Source organism: Pristiophorus japonicus, unplaced genomic scaffold, assembly GCF_044704955.1.
Source record: "Pristiophorus japonicus isolate sPriJap1 unplaced genomic scaffold, sPriJap1.hap1 HAP1_SCAFFOLD_540, whole genome shotgun sequence".
Taxonomy (NCBI): domain Eukaryota; kingdom Metazoa; phylum Chordata; class Chondrichthyes; family Pristiophoridae; genus Pristiophorus; species Pristiophorus japonicus.
In genome coordinates this window covers 108,721-125,986 of record NW_027254447.1, presented here as the reverse complement: position 1 = coordinate 125,986, position 17,266 = coordinate 108,721, and the positions used below count along the sequence as shown (strand labels likewise).

General features: G+C 48.6%; 1 long non-coding RNA gene across 4 annotated transcripts in view; it reads left to right on the top strand.

The window, feature by feature from the left end:
- Nucleotides 1-17,266, top strand: part of LOC139254461 (uncharacterized) — a 78,520-nt gene that overhangs the window by 49,535 nt on the left and 11,719 nt on the right. For 2 of the 4 annotated variants that reach the window (XR_011592010.1, XR_011592009.1), the window contains exons 6-8: nucleotides 8,201-8,366; nucleotides 10,894-11,048; nucleotides 14,293-16,284. This is a non-coding gene — a long non-coding RNA (uncharacterized lncRNA). Of the gene's footprint in view, nucleotides 1-8,200; nucleotides 8,367-10,893; nucleotides 11,049-14,292; nucleotides 16,285-17,266 lie in introns of those variants that run through there. The other 2 variants (XR_011592011.1, XR_011592012.1) reach the window with 2 other exon arrangements.

Genomic DNA, 17,266 nt, shown 5'->3' with positions numbered 1-17,266 from the left:
TCCAGCATCCGTAGTATTTTGAATTTGTATTAGTGTCCTGGGAAAGGTCGGCCGTTTAGATGCCGAATCACCGACGGAAAGTGAGTTTTCGGAACCAATTTAACTCGAGGTGGGGGCAGAGAGAGAAAATAAAGTAAAATCCAAACCGGGGAGTTGGCTGGCAGCTCCCCGGACACCGAAGGGATCAGCCACACCGATCACCTGGTGTTGCGAGGGACGGAGTGAACTGGGGCATGTGATCCTGGGGCCGGCCTGACTCACGGGAGCACTGACCAATACGAAGAGCCCGGCGGAGATGAGTGAAGTGAGCTGGTGGCGGGTCCTCCAACCAATGGCGCTGCAGCAAGGAGGTGAGGCCTGGTGTCCAGCTCAGGTGCGTGTGGGCCGATTGTGACATGCTGACCCCAGGTGAGAGCAGCTGAGTGAGCACAGAGCTGGAGCTGGAATCTGGGAGAGGGGCCACAGTGAGCACAGAGCTAGGGCTGGAATCTGGGAGAGGGGCCACAGTGAGCACAGAGCTGGAGCTGGAATCTGGGAGAGGGGCCACAGTGAGCCCAGAGCTGGAGCTGGAATCTGGGAGAGGGGCCACAGTGAGCACAGAGCTAGGGCTGGAATCTGGGAGAGGGGCCACAGTGAGCACAGAGCTGGAGCTGGAATCTGGGAGAGGGGCCACAGTGAGCCCAGAGCTAGGGCTGGAATCTGGGAGAGGGGCCACAGTGAGCCCAGAGCTAGGGCTGGAATCTGGGAGAGGGGCCACAGTGAGCCCAGAGCTAGGGCTGGAATCTGGGAGAGGGGCCACAGTGAGCCCAGAGCTAGGGCTGGAATCTGGGAGAGGGGCCACAGTGAGCCCAGAGCTAGGGCTGGAATCTGGGAGAGGGGCCACAGTGAGCACAGAGCTGGAGCTGGAATCTGGGAGAGGGGCCACAGTGAGCACAGAGCTAGGGCTGGAATCTGGGAGACGGGCCACAGTGAGCAGCCTTTCAAAGGGCCAGATGGACAGCAGCTTCGCAACACAAGCTTATTTAAATACACGTACTGCTCACCACCTTCTGAAGGCAAGTAGGGATGAGCAATAAATGCTGGCCGTACAAACAACGCCCGCATCTCAGGAACAATTAACAAAAAGCTATTCCATGTCTCAGCAGTGGGAGAAGCAGGCGGTGGAAGTCTCGGACCCCCCGAATGGTTGGATGACCCGCCGCCACCTCAGTCCTCCAAGCCCCGCCCGCTCTCTCCCTATTGGTCAGAGCTCACGTCAGTCACCGCTGTGGTGTGGATCATGTGGCCCAGCCATGGTCCCTGCAGAAGACCCCATGCTGCACCCGCTCAATCCGCACCGCTCGGTGCCGAGGTGCACTCGGACTCTGCGCTCGGTGCCGGGGGGGCACTCAGTGCCGGGGTCACTCGGACTCGGTGCCGTGGGGGCACTCAGTGCCGGGGTCACTCAGACTCGGTGCCGTGGGGGCACTCAGTGCCGGGGTCACTCGGACTCGGTGCCGGGGGGCACTGAGTGCTGGGGTCACTTGGACTCGGTGCCGGGGGGGCGCTCAGTGCCAGGGTCACTTGGACTCAGTGCCGGGGGGCACTCGGACTTATGCCGGGGGGGCACTCGGTGCCGGGGGCCGCTCAGTGCCAGGGTCACTCAGACTCGGTGCCAGGGGCCGCTCAGTGCCAGGGTCACTCGGACTCGGTGCCGGGGGACACTCAATGCCGGGGTCACTCGGACTCAGTGCCGGAGGGCACTCAGTGCCGGGGTCACTGGGACTCGCTGCCAAGGGGGGCGCTCAGTGCCAGGGTCACTCGGATTCGGTGCCGGGGGGCACTCAGTGCCGGGGTCACTCGGACTCGGTGTCGGGGGCATTCAGTGCCGGGGTCACTGGGACTCGGTGCCGGGGGGCATTCAGTGCCAGGGTCACTGGGACTCGGTGCCTGGGGGCATTCAGTGCCGGGGTCACTGGGACTCGGTGCCGGGGGTGCACTCAGTGCCGGGTCATTGGGACTTGGTGCCTGGGGGACGCTCAGTGCCGGTGGGGCACTCGGTGGCGGGGGTCACTCGGACTCAGTGCTGGGGTCACCCGGACTCGGTGCCGGGGTCACCCGGACTTGGTGCCGGGGTCACTCGGACTCGGTGCTGGGGTTACTTGGACGCTGCACCCAGTGCCACTTAAACCATTGTCGGTTGGAACAGACTCAAGAAGATCGTGCATGAATCCAGTGTACTTCTGTTCTCCAGATTGAGCAAATTATCACCCACTCTGTCTTAGACAGCGCACTTAATAAACCCTGGAAAGAAAATTTGTGTTCTCGTGAGCTTTTTTAAAATTTGTTCACGGGATGCGGGTGTTGCTGGCATTGGCGGCATTTATTGCCCATCCCTAGAGCCCCCTGGATGTCAAGGGACATGCAGGATAGGATAAAGAAAAAAAAGGGAGGTTTATTGATAGATACCGGGGGTTCAATACTGCAGACACTCTAGAGGAGTATAGAAAGTGCAGGGGTGCAATTAAAAAGGAAATTAGGAAAGCAAAGAGAAAGCATGAAAACATTTTGGCAAGTAAAATCAAGGAAAACCCAAAGATGTTTTTCAAATACATTATGAGCAAGAGGATAACTAAAAAAAGAGTAGGGCCTCTGAGAGAACATAAAGGTAATCGGTGTGTGGAGGCGGAATGCATGAGGATGGTTCTTAATGAATACTTTGCATCTGTTTTCAATCAGGGAGGAGTGTGAAATATTAGATGAAATAAACATAGTGAGAGAGGAAGTATGAAGGAGTTTAGCAGCTTTGAAAGTGGATAAATTCTCAGGCCTGGATGAATTGAATATATTTAAGGTAGAGATATGGCAGATTTTTGAACGACAAGCGAGTGAAGAGTAATGGGGAGCGGGCAGGGAAGTGGAGCTGAGCCCAAGATTAAAGCAGTCGTGATCCTATTGAATGGTGGAGCAGGCTCGAGGGACCAAATGGCCGACTCCTGCTCCTATTTCTTATGTTCTTATGAACTGTATAAAACACTACTTTGGCCATAGCTAGAGTACTGCGTGCAATTGTGGTCACCACATTACAGGAAATATGTGATTGCACTAGACAGGGGACAGAGAAGAGTTATGAGGATGTTGCCTGGACTAGAGAATTTTAACAATGAGGAAAGATTGGATAGGCTGGGTTTTTTACTTTGGAACAGAGGCGGCTGAGGAGAGACCTTATTGAGATGTATAAAATTGGCTACAGGGCTGCAGTAATACCTGCCCTCCTATATGGCTCAGAGACGTGGGCCATATACAGTAGACACCTCCAAGTTGCTGGAGAAATACCACCAACGATGCCTCCGCAAGATCCTACAAATCCCCTCGGAGAACAGATGCAACAATGTCAGTGTTCTCGATCAGGTCAACATCCCCAGCATCGAAGCACTGGCCACACTTGATTAGCTCTGCTGGGCAGAGCACTTTGTCCGCATGCCAGACACGAGATTCCCAAAACAAGCGTTCTGCTCAGAACTCCTTCATGGCAAACGAGTCAAAGGTGGACAGAGAAAACATTACAAAGACACCCTCAAAGCCTCCCTGATAAAGTGCAACATCCTCACCGATACCTGGGAGACCCTGGCCAAAGACTGCCCTAAGTGGAGGAAGTGCATCCGGGAGGGTGCTGAGTGCCTCGAGTCTCATCGCCGAGTGCATGCAGAAAACAAGGGCAGGCAGTGGAAAGAATGTGTGGCAAACCTGTCCCACCCTCCCTTATCCTCAATGACTGTATGTCCCACCTATGGCAGGGGCTGTGGCTCTCGTGTTGGACTGTTCAGCCACCTAAGGACTCATTCTAAGAGTGGAAGCAAGTCTTCCTCGATTCCAAGGGATTGCCTATGATGATGAATAAAGGGTGCTGGGGAAGGGGTTACTGAGTGACAGTGTGAGGGAGCTGGATTAACATCAGTACAGATACAGTCAGTAAGGGCCCCAGATCACCGTGATCTCAGGTAAGCACCTCCCCCCCCCCCTCCCCCACCCCCTCCCTCCCTCAGGCAGCTTAAATGCAGCGGTGGTGCCTAGATACTCCAGGGAGCAGCGCGAGCAGGTTGGTGACTGAGACAAAGTGCAACTGGGCAACTACATTAGATGTAATAAGAAAACAGGGAAGTGATTGGTTGATGAGTTATCTCTCTCTTGCTTTTCTTGCTTAATTATTTAATCAACTGTTTACTAAATAGGTGTAGTATGTATTTTACTAAGGGTTAAAATTCTGTGGCATTGGGACTAAAAATAAAATATAATTAATTAATTAAATACATTAAGATGGCAGGATGGGTGATGTGTCAGTGCTGCAACATGTGGGAGCTTGTGGACCCCATTGAGATCCACGGTGGCCACGTCTGCGGTAAGTGTTGGCTGCTCGAGGAACTTCGGCTCCGCATTCATGAGCTGGAGTCCGAGCTACAGACACTGCGACACATCATGGATGGGGGATGATACCTGACACTGTGTTCCAGGGGATAGTCACACCCCTTAGGTTAACAAACTCAGATTTGGCCAGCGATCAAGGACAGGAGGGTGTGACTACGAGTGAGGAAGGTATGGGGATCCAGATAGTGATGGAGGAGCCTCGGCCCTTGCTCTTGTCCAACAGGTTCGAGGCTCTTACTCCCTGTGTGGGCAAGACTAGGGACTGCAGGGAAGATGAGCAAACTGACCACAGCGCCGTGGTACAGGAGCACATTCAAGCGGGGGAATAAAAAGAAACATTGTAGTAGTAGGGGACAGTATCATTAGGGGGTAGATATTGTTCTCTGCAGCCAAGAGCATGCGTCCCGAAGGCTGTGTTGCCTGCCCGGTGCCAGAGTTAAGGACATCTCCTCAGGACTGGAGAGGAATTTGAGTGGGAGGGGGTAGATCCAGTTGTCGTGGTCCACGTGGGTACCAATGACATAGATAGGACAGACAAGAAGGTTCTGCTAAGAGATTATGAGCAGCTAGGGGCCAAATTAAAAAGATGAACCACAAAGGTAATAATCTCTGGATTACTACCCGAGCCACGAGCAAATTTAAATAAGTCAAATAAGATCAGAGAGTTAGAAACATAGAAAATAGATGCAGGAGTAGGCCATTCGGCCCTTCGAGCCTGCACCACCATTCAATGAGTTAATGGCTGAACATGCAACTTCAGTACCCCATTCCTGCTTTCTCGCCATACCCCTTGATTCCCCTAGTAGTAAGGACTACATCTAACTCCCTCTTGAATATATTTAGTGAATTGGCCTCAACAACTTTCTGTGGTAGAGAATTCCACAGGTTCACCACTCTCTGGGTGAAGAAGTTTCTCCTCATCTCGGTCCTAAATGGCTTACCCCTTATCCTTAGACTGTGACCACTGGTTCTGGACTTCCCCAACATTGGGAACATTCTTCCTGCATCTAACCTGTCTAAACCCGTCAGAATTTTAAACGTTTCTCTGAGATCCCCTCTCATTCTTCTGAACTCCAGTGAATACAAGCCCAGTTGATCCAATCTTTCTTGATAGGTCAGTCCCGCCATCCCAGGAATCAATCTGGTGAACCTTCGCTCCCTCAATAGCAAGAATGTCCTTCCTCAAGTTAGGTGACCATAACTGTACACAATATTCCAGGTGTGGCCTCACCAAGGGCCTGTACAACAGCAGTGACACCTCCCTGCCCCTGTATGCAAATCCCCTCGCTATGAAGGCCAACATACCATTTGCTTTCTTAACCGCCTGCTGTACCTGCATGCCAACCTCCAATGACTGATGTACCATGACACCCAGGTCTCGTTGCACCTCCCTTTTTCCTAATCTGTCACCATTCAGATAATAGTCTGTCTCTCTGTTTTTACCACCAAAGTGGATAACCTCACATTTATCCACATTATACTTCATCTGCCCTGCATTTGCCCACTCACCTAACCTATCCAAGTCACTCTGGAGCCTCATAGCATCCTCCTCGCAGCTCACACTGCCACCCAACTTAGTGTCATCCGTAAATTTGGAGATACATCATTTAATCCCCTCGTCTAAATCATTAATGTACACTGTAAACAGCTGGGGCCCCAGCACGGAACCTTGCGGTACCCCACTAGTCACTGCCTGCCATTCTGAAAAGTATCCATTTACTCCTACTCTTTGCTTCCTGTCTGACAACCAGTTCTCAATCCACGTCAGCACACTACCCCCAATCCCATGTGCTTTAACATTGTACATTAATCTCTTGTGTGGGACCTTGTCGAAAGCCTTCTGAAAGTCTAAATACACCACATCAACTGGTTGTCCCTTGTCCACTCTACTGGAAACATCCTCAAAAAATTCAAGATGATTTGTCAAGCATGATTTCCCTTTCACAAATCCATGCTGACTTGGACCTATCATGTCACCTCTTTCCAAATGCGCTGCTATGACATCCTTAATAATTGATTCCATCATTTTACCCACTACCAATGTCAGGCTGACCGGTCTATAATTCCATGTTTTCTCTCTCCCTCCTTTTTTAAAAAGTGGGGTTACATTGGCTACCCTCCACTCCATAGGAACTGATCCAGAGTCAATGGAATGTTGGAAAATGACTGTCAATGCATCCGCTATTTCCAAGGCCACCTCCTTAAGTACTCTGGGATGCAGTCCATCAGGCCGTGGGGATTTATCGGCCTTCAATCCCATCAATTTCCCCAACACAATTTCCCGACTAATAAGAATTACCCTCAGTTCCTCCTTCATACTAGACCCTCTGATCCCTTTTATATACGGAAGGTTGTTTGAATCCTCCTTAGGAAGAGACACATGCACACAGACACCCCACCAAAATGACTGGGGAGGGAGGAGTCGGGGGGTTCCTGGGAAAGCTGAGGGACTCCTGTAACCGTCCTCCCCCCACCCCCCCGCCACCCGCCTCCCCCTGCCGCCTCCCGTGTGTAACCCGAAGGCCCAGTGAGATCAGACACTTTGTAACCCGGGGGCCCTGAGATAAGACAGTGTGTAACCCGGGGCCATGTGAGATCAGACAGTGTGTAACCCGGGGGCCCAGTGAGATCAGACACTGTGTAACCCGGGGGCCCAGTGAGATCAGATAGTGTGTAACCCGGGTGGCCCAGTGAAATCAGACAGTGTGTAACCCGGGGGCCATGTTAGATCAGACAGTGTGTAACCCGGGGGTGGGCCCAGTGAGATCAGACAGTGTGTAACCCGGGGGCCCAGTGAAATCAGACACTGTGTAACCCGGGGGCCATGTTAGATCAGACAGTGTGTAACCCGGGGGTGGACCCAGTGAGATCAGACAGTGTGTAACCCGGGGGCCCAGTGAGATCAGACACTGTGTAACCAGGAGCCCAGTGAAATCAGACAGTGTGTAACCAGGAGCCCAGTGAGATCAGATAGTGTGTAACCCGGGGGCCCGGTGAGATCAGACACTGTGTAACCCGGAGGCCCAGTGAGATCAGACACTGTGTAACCAGGAGCCCAGTGAAATCAGACAGTGTGTAACCCAGGGGCCCAGTGAGATCAGATAGTGTGTAACCCGGGGGCCCAGTGAGATCAGACACTGTGTAACCCGGGGGCTCGGTGAGATCAGACACTGTGTAACCAGGAGCCCAGTGAAATCAGACAGTGTGTAACCCAGGGGCCAAGTGAGATCAGATAGTGTGTAACCCGGTGGCCCAGTGAGATCAGACAGTGTGTAACCCGGGGGCCCAGTGAGATCAGACAGTGTGTAACCCGGGGGTGGGCCCAGTGAGATCAGACAGTGTGTAACCCGGGGGCCCGGTGAGATCAAACACTGTGTAACCCGGGGGCCATGTGAGATCAGACAGTGTGTAACCCGGGGGTGGGCCCAGTGAGATCAGACAGTGTTTAACCCGGGGGCCCAGTGAGATCAGACAGTGTGTAACCCGGGGGGCCCAGTGAAATCAGACACTGTGTAACCCGGCGGCCCAGTGAGATCAGATAGTATGTAACCCGGGGGCCCAGTGAGATCAGACACTGTGTAACCCGGGGGCCATGTGAGATCAGACAGTGTGTAACCCGGGGAGAATTCTGGTGTTTTTCTCTAAGCCCAGAAAAGCGGGACAGAGATCTGAGGAAAAGGATAAAATCAAATAAATACTTGACATGTACTTTGCTGAAATGTTGGGAATATACTTTACACTACATTCCACTTCACGATATTAATATTCTTCTCATTTTCTGCCCTGTCATAATTAGATCTCCCGGTGAATGGCGGAGTGATTGACAAAGTTCCACGGCTGGAAGGAAACAGGGATTGTGGACTGAGGAACAACAGCCGGTGAACCAGCACAGGATTGTGAGAGCACCAACCATGGAGCCCCTTCCGATTGAAAGCGCTTCAATAGATCGACTGGGGAGAAAGGTAAGAGAAAGTGCCATTTACTCAGATACACACCGGTCCTGTAGACAGTACACACAGGTTACAAGGTAAGTCAGGAAATGAGACTGGGAGAGTCTGACCACCGAGCACAATTATCCAGCATGAGGCCGTGCAATGGGATGTGAAGTGAGATCACTTTCTGTCTCTGAACACAGTCACAGTGAATCTTGTGTGTGTTTTAGAGAAAAGGGTTTTGATCTAAGAGGTGACTCCAGTTTGAGGCAGAGCCCAGCAGATGGACCCGTCTCTGTACATTCGGTGGGGCTGAACTCACACCGACACCATCAGATCTCAATGTTCAAATATTTCCCATCTGGTGAGAAAGCCAATGGAATGATTGAAGCAGAAGCACACAGACAATTCACTGATCACGATGCACAGACCCATCTGAAACACCAGCACGGCCTATCGCCCATAGAATCATTTATTCATTCATCAATATTTAGAATTATAAGTAAATATATTGATAACTACTAATATTGAAGCATTTCTGATTCATTGATCACTAGAGATATGTAGTACTCTAATATACTGAAACACAGATATGGAGAGTTCCAGTTTATTGATTGGCATCGTACTTGTTCCTGAGATGAGCTTCTGAACCCATATTCACTCAATCACCAAGTACACTTACTTCCACCTCAATAATATCGCCAGTCTCTGCCCCTTCCTCAGCTCATCTACTCAAACCCTCATCCATGCCTCTGTTACCGCTACATTGGACTATTCCAATGCTCTTCTGATCGTCCTCACACTCTCAGCAAACTTAAGCTCATCAAAAACACTCCTGCCCGTAATCCTTACTCAAGAACACAAGAAATAGCAGCAGGCGTAGGCCATACGACCCCTCCCGTCTACTCCACAATTCAGTAAGATCTCTATTCAATAGAGAATTTCAAAAATTCACAACTTTAGTGAAGAAATATCTCCTCATCTCAGTCTTAAATGGGCGATCTCTTATCCTAATACTAGGATCCCTACTTCGAGACTATACAGTCCTTGTCAATTCTACTAAGAATTTTAAGTTTCAATGATATCACCTTCCATTCTAAACTCCAGAGAATATAGGCCTATTCTAATCAATCTGTCCTCAGCCCTCGCATCCCAACTTGTACCAATTTCCGTTCACCCATCACCCCTGAGCTCGCTGAACTACATTGGCTCCTGCTCCATCAATGCCTCAATTTAAAAATTCTTATCCTTGTTTTGAAATCAGTCCAGGATCTTGCCCCTCCCTATTGCTGTAATATCCTCCAGCCCTACAACCCTCAGAGATCTTTGCATTCCTTGAGCAGCCCAAATTTTCATCCCTCCAATATTGATGGCCTTACCTTCAGCTGCCGAGGCTATAAGCTCTGGAATCCCCTCCCTAAACCTCTCGATCTTTATAATACTCCTTAATACCTACTATTTTGAACAAGCTTTTAGTCACTTGTGCTAATATTTCCTTATGTGACTGGGTGTCAAATTTTGTTTGATAACGGTCCTCTGAAGTGCCTTAGGACATTTTACTACGTTTAAGGCGCTTTACAAATGCAATTTGTTGCTGATAACTGAAGATATTTCGAATTGTAATGACTCTCTCTGGGGTACAGTTTCCTCTGGCACTGACTTCCCCTGGAGTACAGTTTCCTCTGGCACTGACTCTCACTGGGATTCAGTTTCCTCTGGCACTGACTCTCTCTGGGTATATTTTCCTCTGGCACTGACTCTCACTAGGGTAAAGTTTCCTCTGGCACTGACTCTCACTGGGGTACAGTTTCCTCTGGCACTGACTCTCACTGGGGTACAGTTTCCTCTGGCACTAGCTTTCACTGGGGTACAGTTTCCACTGGCACTGACTCTCACTGGGGTGCAGTTTCCTGTGGCACTGACTCTCACTAGGGTATAGTTTCCTCTGGCACTGACTCTCACTGGGGTACAGTTTCCTCTGACACTAACTCTCACTGGGGTGCAGTTTCCTCTGTGTTGTGGAAGAATTATCTCTTAGCTTATAATACTCTTGTTTTTGGTACTGTACTATGTAAACGTTCAAGCAACAAATTGCCTGCTTAAAACAAAAGACACATTTAGTCTCCAAAGTTCGTTGACCCTGAGTCATGAAGATAGGGGAAGTAGTGAAACGGACGGTTGGAGAGGCAAACAGATGTATAGCGCTTGTACTAATAACAGGAAGATAATTCCTTGTTTTTCTGCTGATGCGAGGAAAATAACCCCACTTGTGTGTGTGTATGCTAGTTAACCTTTGACTTACCACAATGTAAAGATAGATTGTCATAGCATTACCAAATCGGGTAAGACGTTCCAAAAATGTTAGATAATTGGACAATGGTGTAAGGGGGTGGGACCGCCCCCAAAGGTATAATTGTAACTTGGAAACTTCGCTCGGAGAGAAGGTGTGATGAAGCTGCGGAGTTTCCCCACTTCTCCGAGAGTGCTCTGTACGAATAAACTGTGACGTTTTCCTTCACCGTACTCGGACTTGGTGTGGAATTTATTTCCCGAACAGATTTGGCGCTGTGAGCAATGTGAATACGGTCGCTTTGGGTCGCCTAGCTGGTGGAGAGGGATGAGTAGTCAAGGTTTGACCATCCAGTCAATTGGGCCCCGGAACAGGGTGACCCCTGAGCCACGATTCACCAAAGAACAAAACATCCGTGAACGGTGAGAAAAACCACAGTTGAGCCGTGGGTTAGAGTCTAAGCTAGCTTGGTATGAGTGATGTGTGAAAGAAACGAGTGTTCCCCGCCACTTCGATTGTCACAAACTTTCTCAGTCACCTAACTTGAGCCGGAATTAAGAGGGCGAATGCCCCACGTGAAGACCAAGGATTAAGGTCGAAGGGAACAAACGAGAGGATAAAGTGGCGACGGAAAAGTGGAACAGTGAGTGAAGTAGGGACTAATCTCCTTGCGACTTTGAGTCACACAGGTCGGGACATTGGGGGTCGTGTGTAGAACAATTAATGTGGTTGTAGTAAGTTGCGGGTGCAGTTGGAAAAGATCATAGTGGGTCCCGGAGGCGCCATTTTTAACGAATCGCAAGTGTGTTGAAACACCTCTGACGATAGAGACTGCAAGTCCCGAACGGACCGCTGACAGTAGTAAGACCGTGACGTGTGGCTACGATGAGTGGTAAGAATCGCACTTGTAATCAGACACCTCTGACGATAAAGATTGCAAGTCCGCCTGGTCGAAGTGAGTAAGACCAGGCGTACCTCTGACAATCGTGAGACCATGACGTGAGACTACGATGAGTGGTAAGGAAACGGAGAGGGCCCCGCCTAGGGTCCCTCACCAGACTATACAGGACCGAAAGGAGGGATGGGCCCCGACGTGAAAAAAAAAAGTGTGAAAGAACAGAGAGAGTGGTGGGAGATGCAGAAGCAGAAAGAAAAACTGGGACATTTGAGAGGACGAAAAGCAGCCCTCAAAGCCTGCGTGCTAGACTCCATTCTAGTTATGAAAAGGAAGGATAAAGATGCAGCCTTGAAAGAAAAGAAATTGAACGAAATTGAACAATAAAGTGTCTTTGATTGTCTGAATTAACGAAGTTACCGAGAGATGAGCCCTCTGTGTAAAATACCAAAACCTAATTTGAAGAAAGGAGATTTTAAAAAAGGACATAACTTACTAAATACTCGTTGATATTGGCTGTGAAAAAAAAAGATATTGGTTTAATTGAAAAGATTTTTGGAAGAGGTAAAAGACACTCTCCATTGAAAATGATTTTAAATTACAAGAAAGTTTCATTGCAGTTTGAAAAGATTTCCAGAATAGACGTGTTTATCAAGAAAAGTCCCGAACAGTCTAAACAAGCAGGAGTTTTTCAAAATAACGAGAAGAGATCTAAGCTATGAGAACTCAGCACAGAAAGAAAAATTGGGAATTAGAAAATTTTACTGATTTTAAAATTCTTATAGGAAATGTTGGAATGTATACAGCTTGTGTGAAAATTGAAGTTCAGTAAACAAAATAACTATTGAAAATGTGTGGTATCGTTTTAAATGAATTTAAAAAAAAAATCTTTGGTAAGTACTTGAATTCGAAGTTAAGGAAAAAATTGAAATTTAATCTAAAATGCTGTCTGTCCTGATGAGAAGACTTCTGTTATGACGACTTTACTAATGATTTCTGCTGTTTTAACGGATTCCTAATTTCTAAGCAAGTTTTGAAAGCACAAAGACTTAAAAAAAATTAAATTCGGATGATTACGTGAAGTCACGTAATGACATCAGGCCTTCTTACAAACCTGTAAAGAAGTTAACCCTTTCCATTGACAACTGTTTTATATTGGACATTATTCATTTGAATTTCTTAATAGAATAAAGAAGACTCACCTGACAGATAAAGGAAATGGTGGGATAGTCAGAATAAAATAAAACAGAACTAGCCCATGTAATAATACTCGCCTGATACAAATAATGAAATAATTATTCTAGGAACAGACTTAATAAGGGAACTTAGACACCGAGCATAACAAAATAATCTGGCCACAAGCAGATGGACGTAAAAGCAAGTACTCCGCGCCCTTATGAAACATTGCGAAAATAGGCAGTGCTAAACCACTGGCCCGGGATTAGGGATAAGAGTCGGGGGTAGACGGGGTGATATGCGAGGCCCTAGAGCCGATATGGGCCAAAACAAAGCAGGACACGGGCCTCGTTGACATGACGCCGGTTAACGTCCCAGGGCCCGAACATGAGGGACATAGGAGAAAACCCGGCAGAAGGCCTCCTGGGGGCAGTGAAGCCGCAGCAGTGTGAGGAAGTGCATAGTGAGAATACAAAAGGTCGCCTAGCAGACGAACCCTTAACCGGGGCACAGATGACCCTCTACGTGGATGGGTCTAGAAAGTATGTCGAAGGGACACCACGGACCGGGTGGGCCGTGGTAAATAGCCAGTTACGAACCGTGGCATCTGGCAGATTAGATGGGGGACTCTCAGCCCAAGTTGATGAGATTGTGGCCTTAACCGAAGCCTTGAAGCTGGCAGGGGGCAAGACTGTTAATATCTATACAGATAGTCGCTATGCGTTTGGAGTTGTACATGATTATATGATAGCATGGGGACGCAGGGGGTCCGTCACAACGGGGAAAATGACATTGCTTAGTGGTAATAGGCCAGTTCACCCGATGGGTGGAAGCTTACCCAATAAGGAACTGTACGGCCACTGCGGTAGCTAGAATTCTGGCGGAAGAAATAATCCCTAGATGTGGGGGTGCCATTGCAAATGGACTCGGACCAAGGCACCCACTTCACCGGGAAGGTAATAAAGGTCGTATATCAACTAATGGGAATAAAACAGAAATTCCACATACCATACCATCCCCAAAGTTCAGGAATGGTAGAACGGATGAATCGAACCCTTAAGATAATGATCGCAAAGGCAATCCGAGAAACTGGTGACTACATGGGTTGATGTGTTACCCATCATTCTGATGAAACTAAAGGCGGTCCCTAATCGAACAACGGGCTTATCCCCTTATGAGTTAATGACGGGAAGGGCGATGCAACTCCCAGAAGGAATTTTTATGGGAGGAGCGGATGTAGGACCCCTACGGGATAGAATTCGGAGACATATATATTGGAGATTAGTAATAGTCTCCAGGAAATGTGAAAGCAAACCAGGGAAAGGCAGGCTCAATGTGATTTTAAAAAAAACTGGAGTCCGCCGCCTTCCCGGACATACCTCAAGCAGGAACGCACGTGATGGTGAAGGTTCTCCCAGGAAAACCCGGGTTCGCCCCGAAGTGGATAGGGCCGTACGAGGTTATGATTAGTGGAGATACATGCGCCTGTATTGATATTAGGGGAAAAGGACAATGGAAACATAGAACCCAGCTTAAGGTTTTTGAGCCGAAAAATTAATGCCTGTAGTATCCACCATTCTTTGATTCGCCCACAGGTCAATAGAGACACTACAAGCAACATATACGGCCATTTTGCCTTTGACTAGTTGTTAATATAAAGTGATAAGATGAAACTGTGTGCCACAGTCTGTATAGTAGCATTGGTGTACGTCAAGTGCAGCGCGTGGGAAGCGAGACGGAAGCGAGAGCTCCATGTAAACACCTTTTTGAATATGTCTTATGTTTATGCGCAAAATGGGAACTTTTCTAGTTGCTGGTTCTGCTCACATATCCCTATATATTCCAAAGGGGGAATTCCTTTCCGCCCCGTTCCACTGACCCTAACTGAGACTGTTAAGTGGCTTCTGAGCCAGAACGGCACAGATAGGAGGAGGACCATCATACCGCTACCGTGTGGACAACTACGGGGACGTCACCGAGTGGGAGAGTGCTGGGTACCCCATTAGTCAAACATTCCAGGGATGGTACCAACCACCCTATGACCTTAAAAGGGAACCCCCACACCTAGTTCTGACCAATACCTCGGGGATTGGGGGACCAACCGGGACCATATGTTTAACCCGAAATGACACCAGCGGAAGGGAACGTGTCGTAGGGTACAGCAATTGCCCACACAACCTCAATATCACAACAGGCGCACGGGTCACTATCCTCTCACGCCTTCCGAATAAAACAGGTGGAGGTCTGTGGGCCCAGTCTTGGGACCCCGACACAATATATGAAATGGCAGCGTATAACGCCACATATTATGGTTACCCAGGTGATGGACAGGGTCCTGTTATTTGGGATATGTGGTCCCCTTTGTCAGACAGGTATGTACCCTGGCAGAGGTGCGTACACCAGGTCGACGAAGACGAGCGATTACCCCGGTAAAAAGACTCTTTGGAGTTGTGATGTTCCCATACAGGATAGAGCGCACCATGGATGAACTAAGAAACGTAGAGAGGGTTCTGGAACAAATAGCTAACAACACTGCCGAGGTGATGGAGAGCATAACAGCTGAAATGGTAGCCATATGTACTACCGTACTTCAGAACCGAATGGCCCTAGATTACGAATTGGCCCAGAACGGAGGCACTTGCGCATTGATTGGGGCCGAATGTTACACTTATATTCCCGATAATTCGGAGAATATAACCAACCTAGCCGACCATATAAGGAGAGAAGTGAGGAAACTAACCACCCCGGATGGTGAAGTTGGCTGGCTGGGGGGATGGATGTCTGTAAGTTGGGACAGAGTATTATACAGGGGCTGATTTTGATTGTGGGCATATGCCTGGCCTTGTACCTTGCGGTAATGATGATTAAGATATGTATGTCCAAGTTATGTATCACGATACCCATAGCTGCCGGAATTTACATCAATGATACAACAACCCGACTTCCACCCGCAACATATCAGAAGCAGCACCTCCATTTGCAGCAGTAGCACCAGCTCCAGGCTTGCCCAAGGACCCTGTCACAAGACGATGAGGCAGCTCGGATATAAGATTGGATTGTTCTTATCCGCATGAGATGGGAAAAGATCAACAGAAGGGACTGTTGTGGAAGAATTATCTCTTAGTTTATAATACTCTTGTTTTTGGTACTGTACTATGTAAACGTTCAAGCAACAAATTGCCTGCTTAAAACAAAAGACACATTTAGTCTCCAAAGTTCGTTGACCCTGAGTCATGAAGATAGGGGAAGTAGGGAAATGGATGGTTGGAGAGGCAAACAGATGTATATCGCTTGTATTAATAACAGGAAGATAGTTCCTTGTTTTTCTGCTGATGCGAGGAAAATAACCCCATTTGTGTGTGCGTATGCTAGTTAACCTTTGACTTACCACAATGTAAAGATAGATTGTCATAGCATTACCATATACGGTAAGACGTTACAAAAATGTTAGATAATTGGACAATGGTGTAAGGGGGCGGGACCGCCGCCAAAGGTATAATTGTAACTTGGAAACTTCGCTCGGAGAGGAGGTGTGGCGAAGCTGCGGAGTTTCCCCACTTCTCCGAGAGCGCTCTGTACGAATAAACTGTGACGTTTTCCTTCACCGTACTTGGACTTGTTGTGGAATTTATTTCCCTAACACTCTGGCACTGACTCTCACTGGGGTACAGTTTCCTCTGGCACTGGCTCTCACTGGGGTAAAGTTTCCTCTGGCACTGACTCACTGGGATACAGTTTTCTCTGGCACTGACCCTCACTGGGGTACAGTTTCCTCTGGCACTGACTCTCACTGGGGTACAGTTTCCTCTGACACAGATTTACTGTGTATCTAATTCGTGCTGCCCCTGCCCCGGGAGTGCTTGATGGGACAGTTTAGAGGGAGCTTTAACCTGAAACTGATCAGGAGCTGCAGGTGGAAAGTTTTCAGTGCAGTGGCAGATCGTACTGCTGCTGAATTTTAATTGATAAGCTGCCAGCAGCGCAGTCGGGATGGACACCGAAGTTTGCCCTGCAGTAGTGTAGAGGGAACTTTACTCTGTATCAAATCATACTCTACCTAGTCTGTGGGAATTTAGTGGGATTTTGAAAGCAATTGCTAGGGTAGATAGAGAGAAATTGATTCTGCTGCGGTGGTTGTCTAGGACGAGGGAACATAACCTTAAAATCAGAGCCAGGCCATTCAGGAGAGATGTTAGCAAACACTTCTTCACTCAATGGATGGTTGGAGTGTAGAACTTCCCACAAAAAGCAATCGATGCTCGCCCATTGAATAATTCTGGGCCGGTTGTGATTTCTGCCCAATGACCCGTTGCTTGTTCCCTTGGATTGGATATTTATTTATTCCCGATGGTTTCATTTCAGTTTCACTGCTGGACTCACCACTCAAAGCACTTTGTCTAATCTGCCCTGGGAATGAGCAGACTCCTCCCTCATCTTCCACACTGCACCAGCTCTCCTCCTCTTTTCCCCTGGGTTGTGTTCCACACTCTGGGCCTTGGGCCTTTCCCGGGGATTCTCAGTATGAACAGGGGGATGTGTGTTGAGACAGGATGTCCCAGCTCTCCTCCG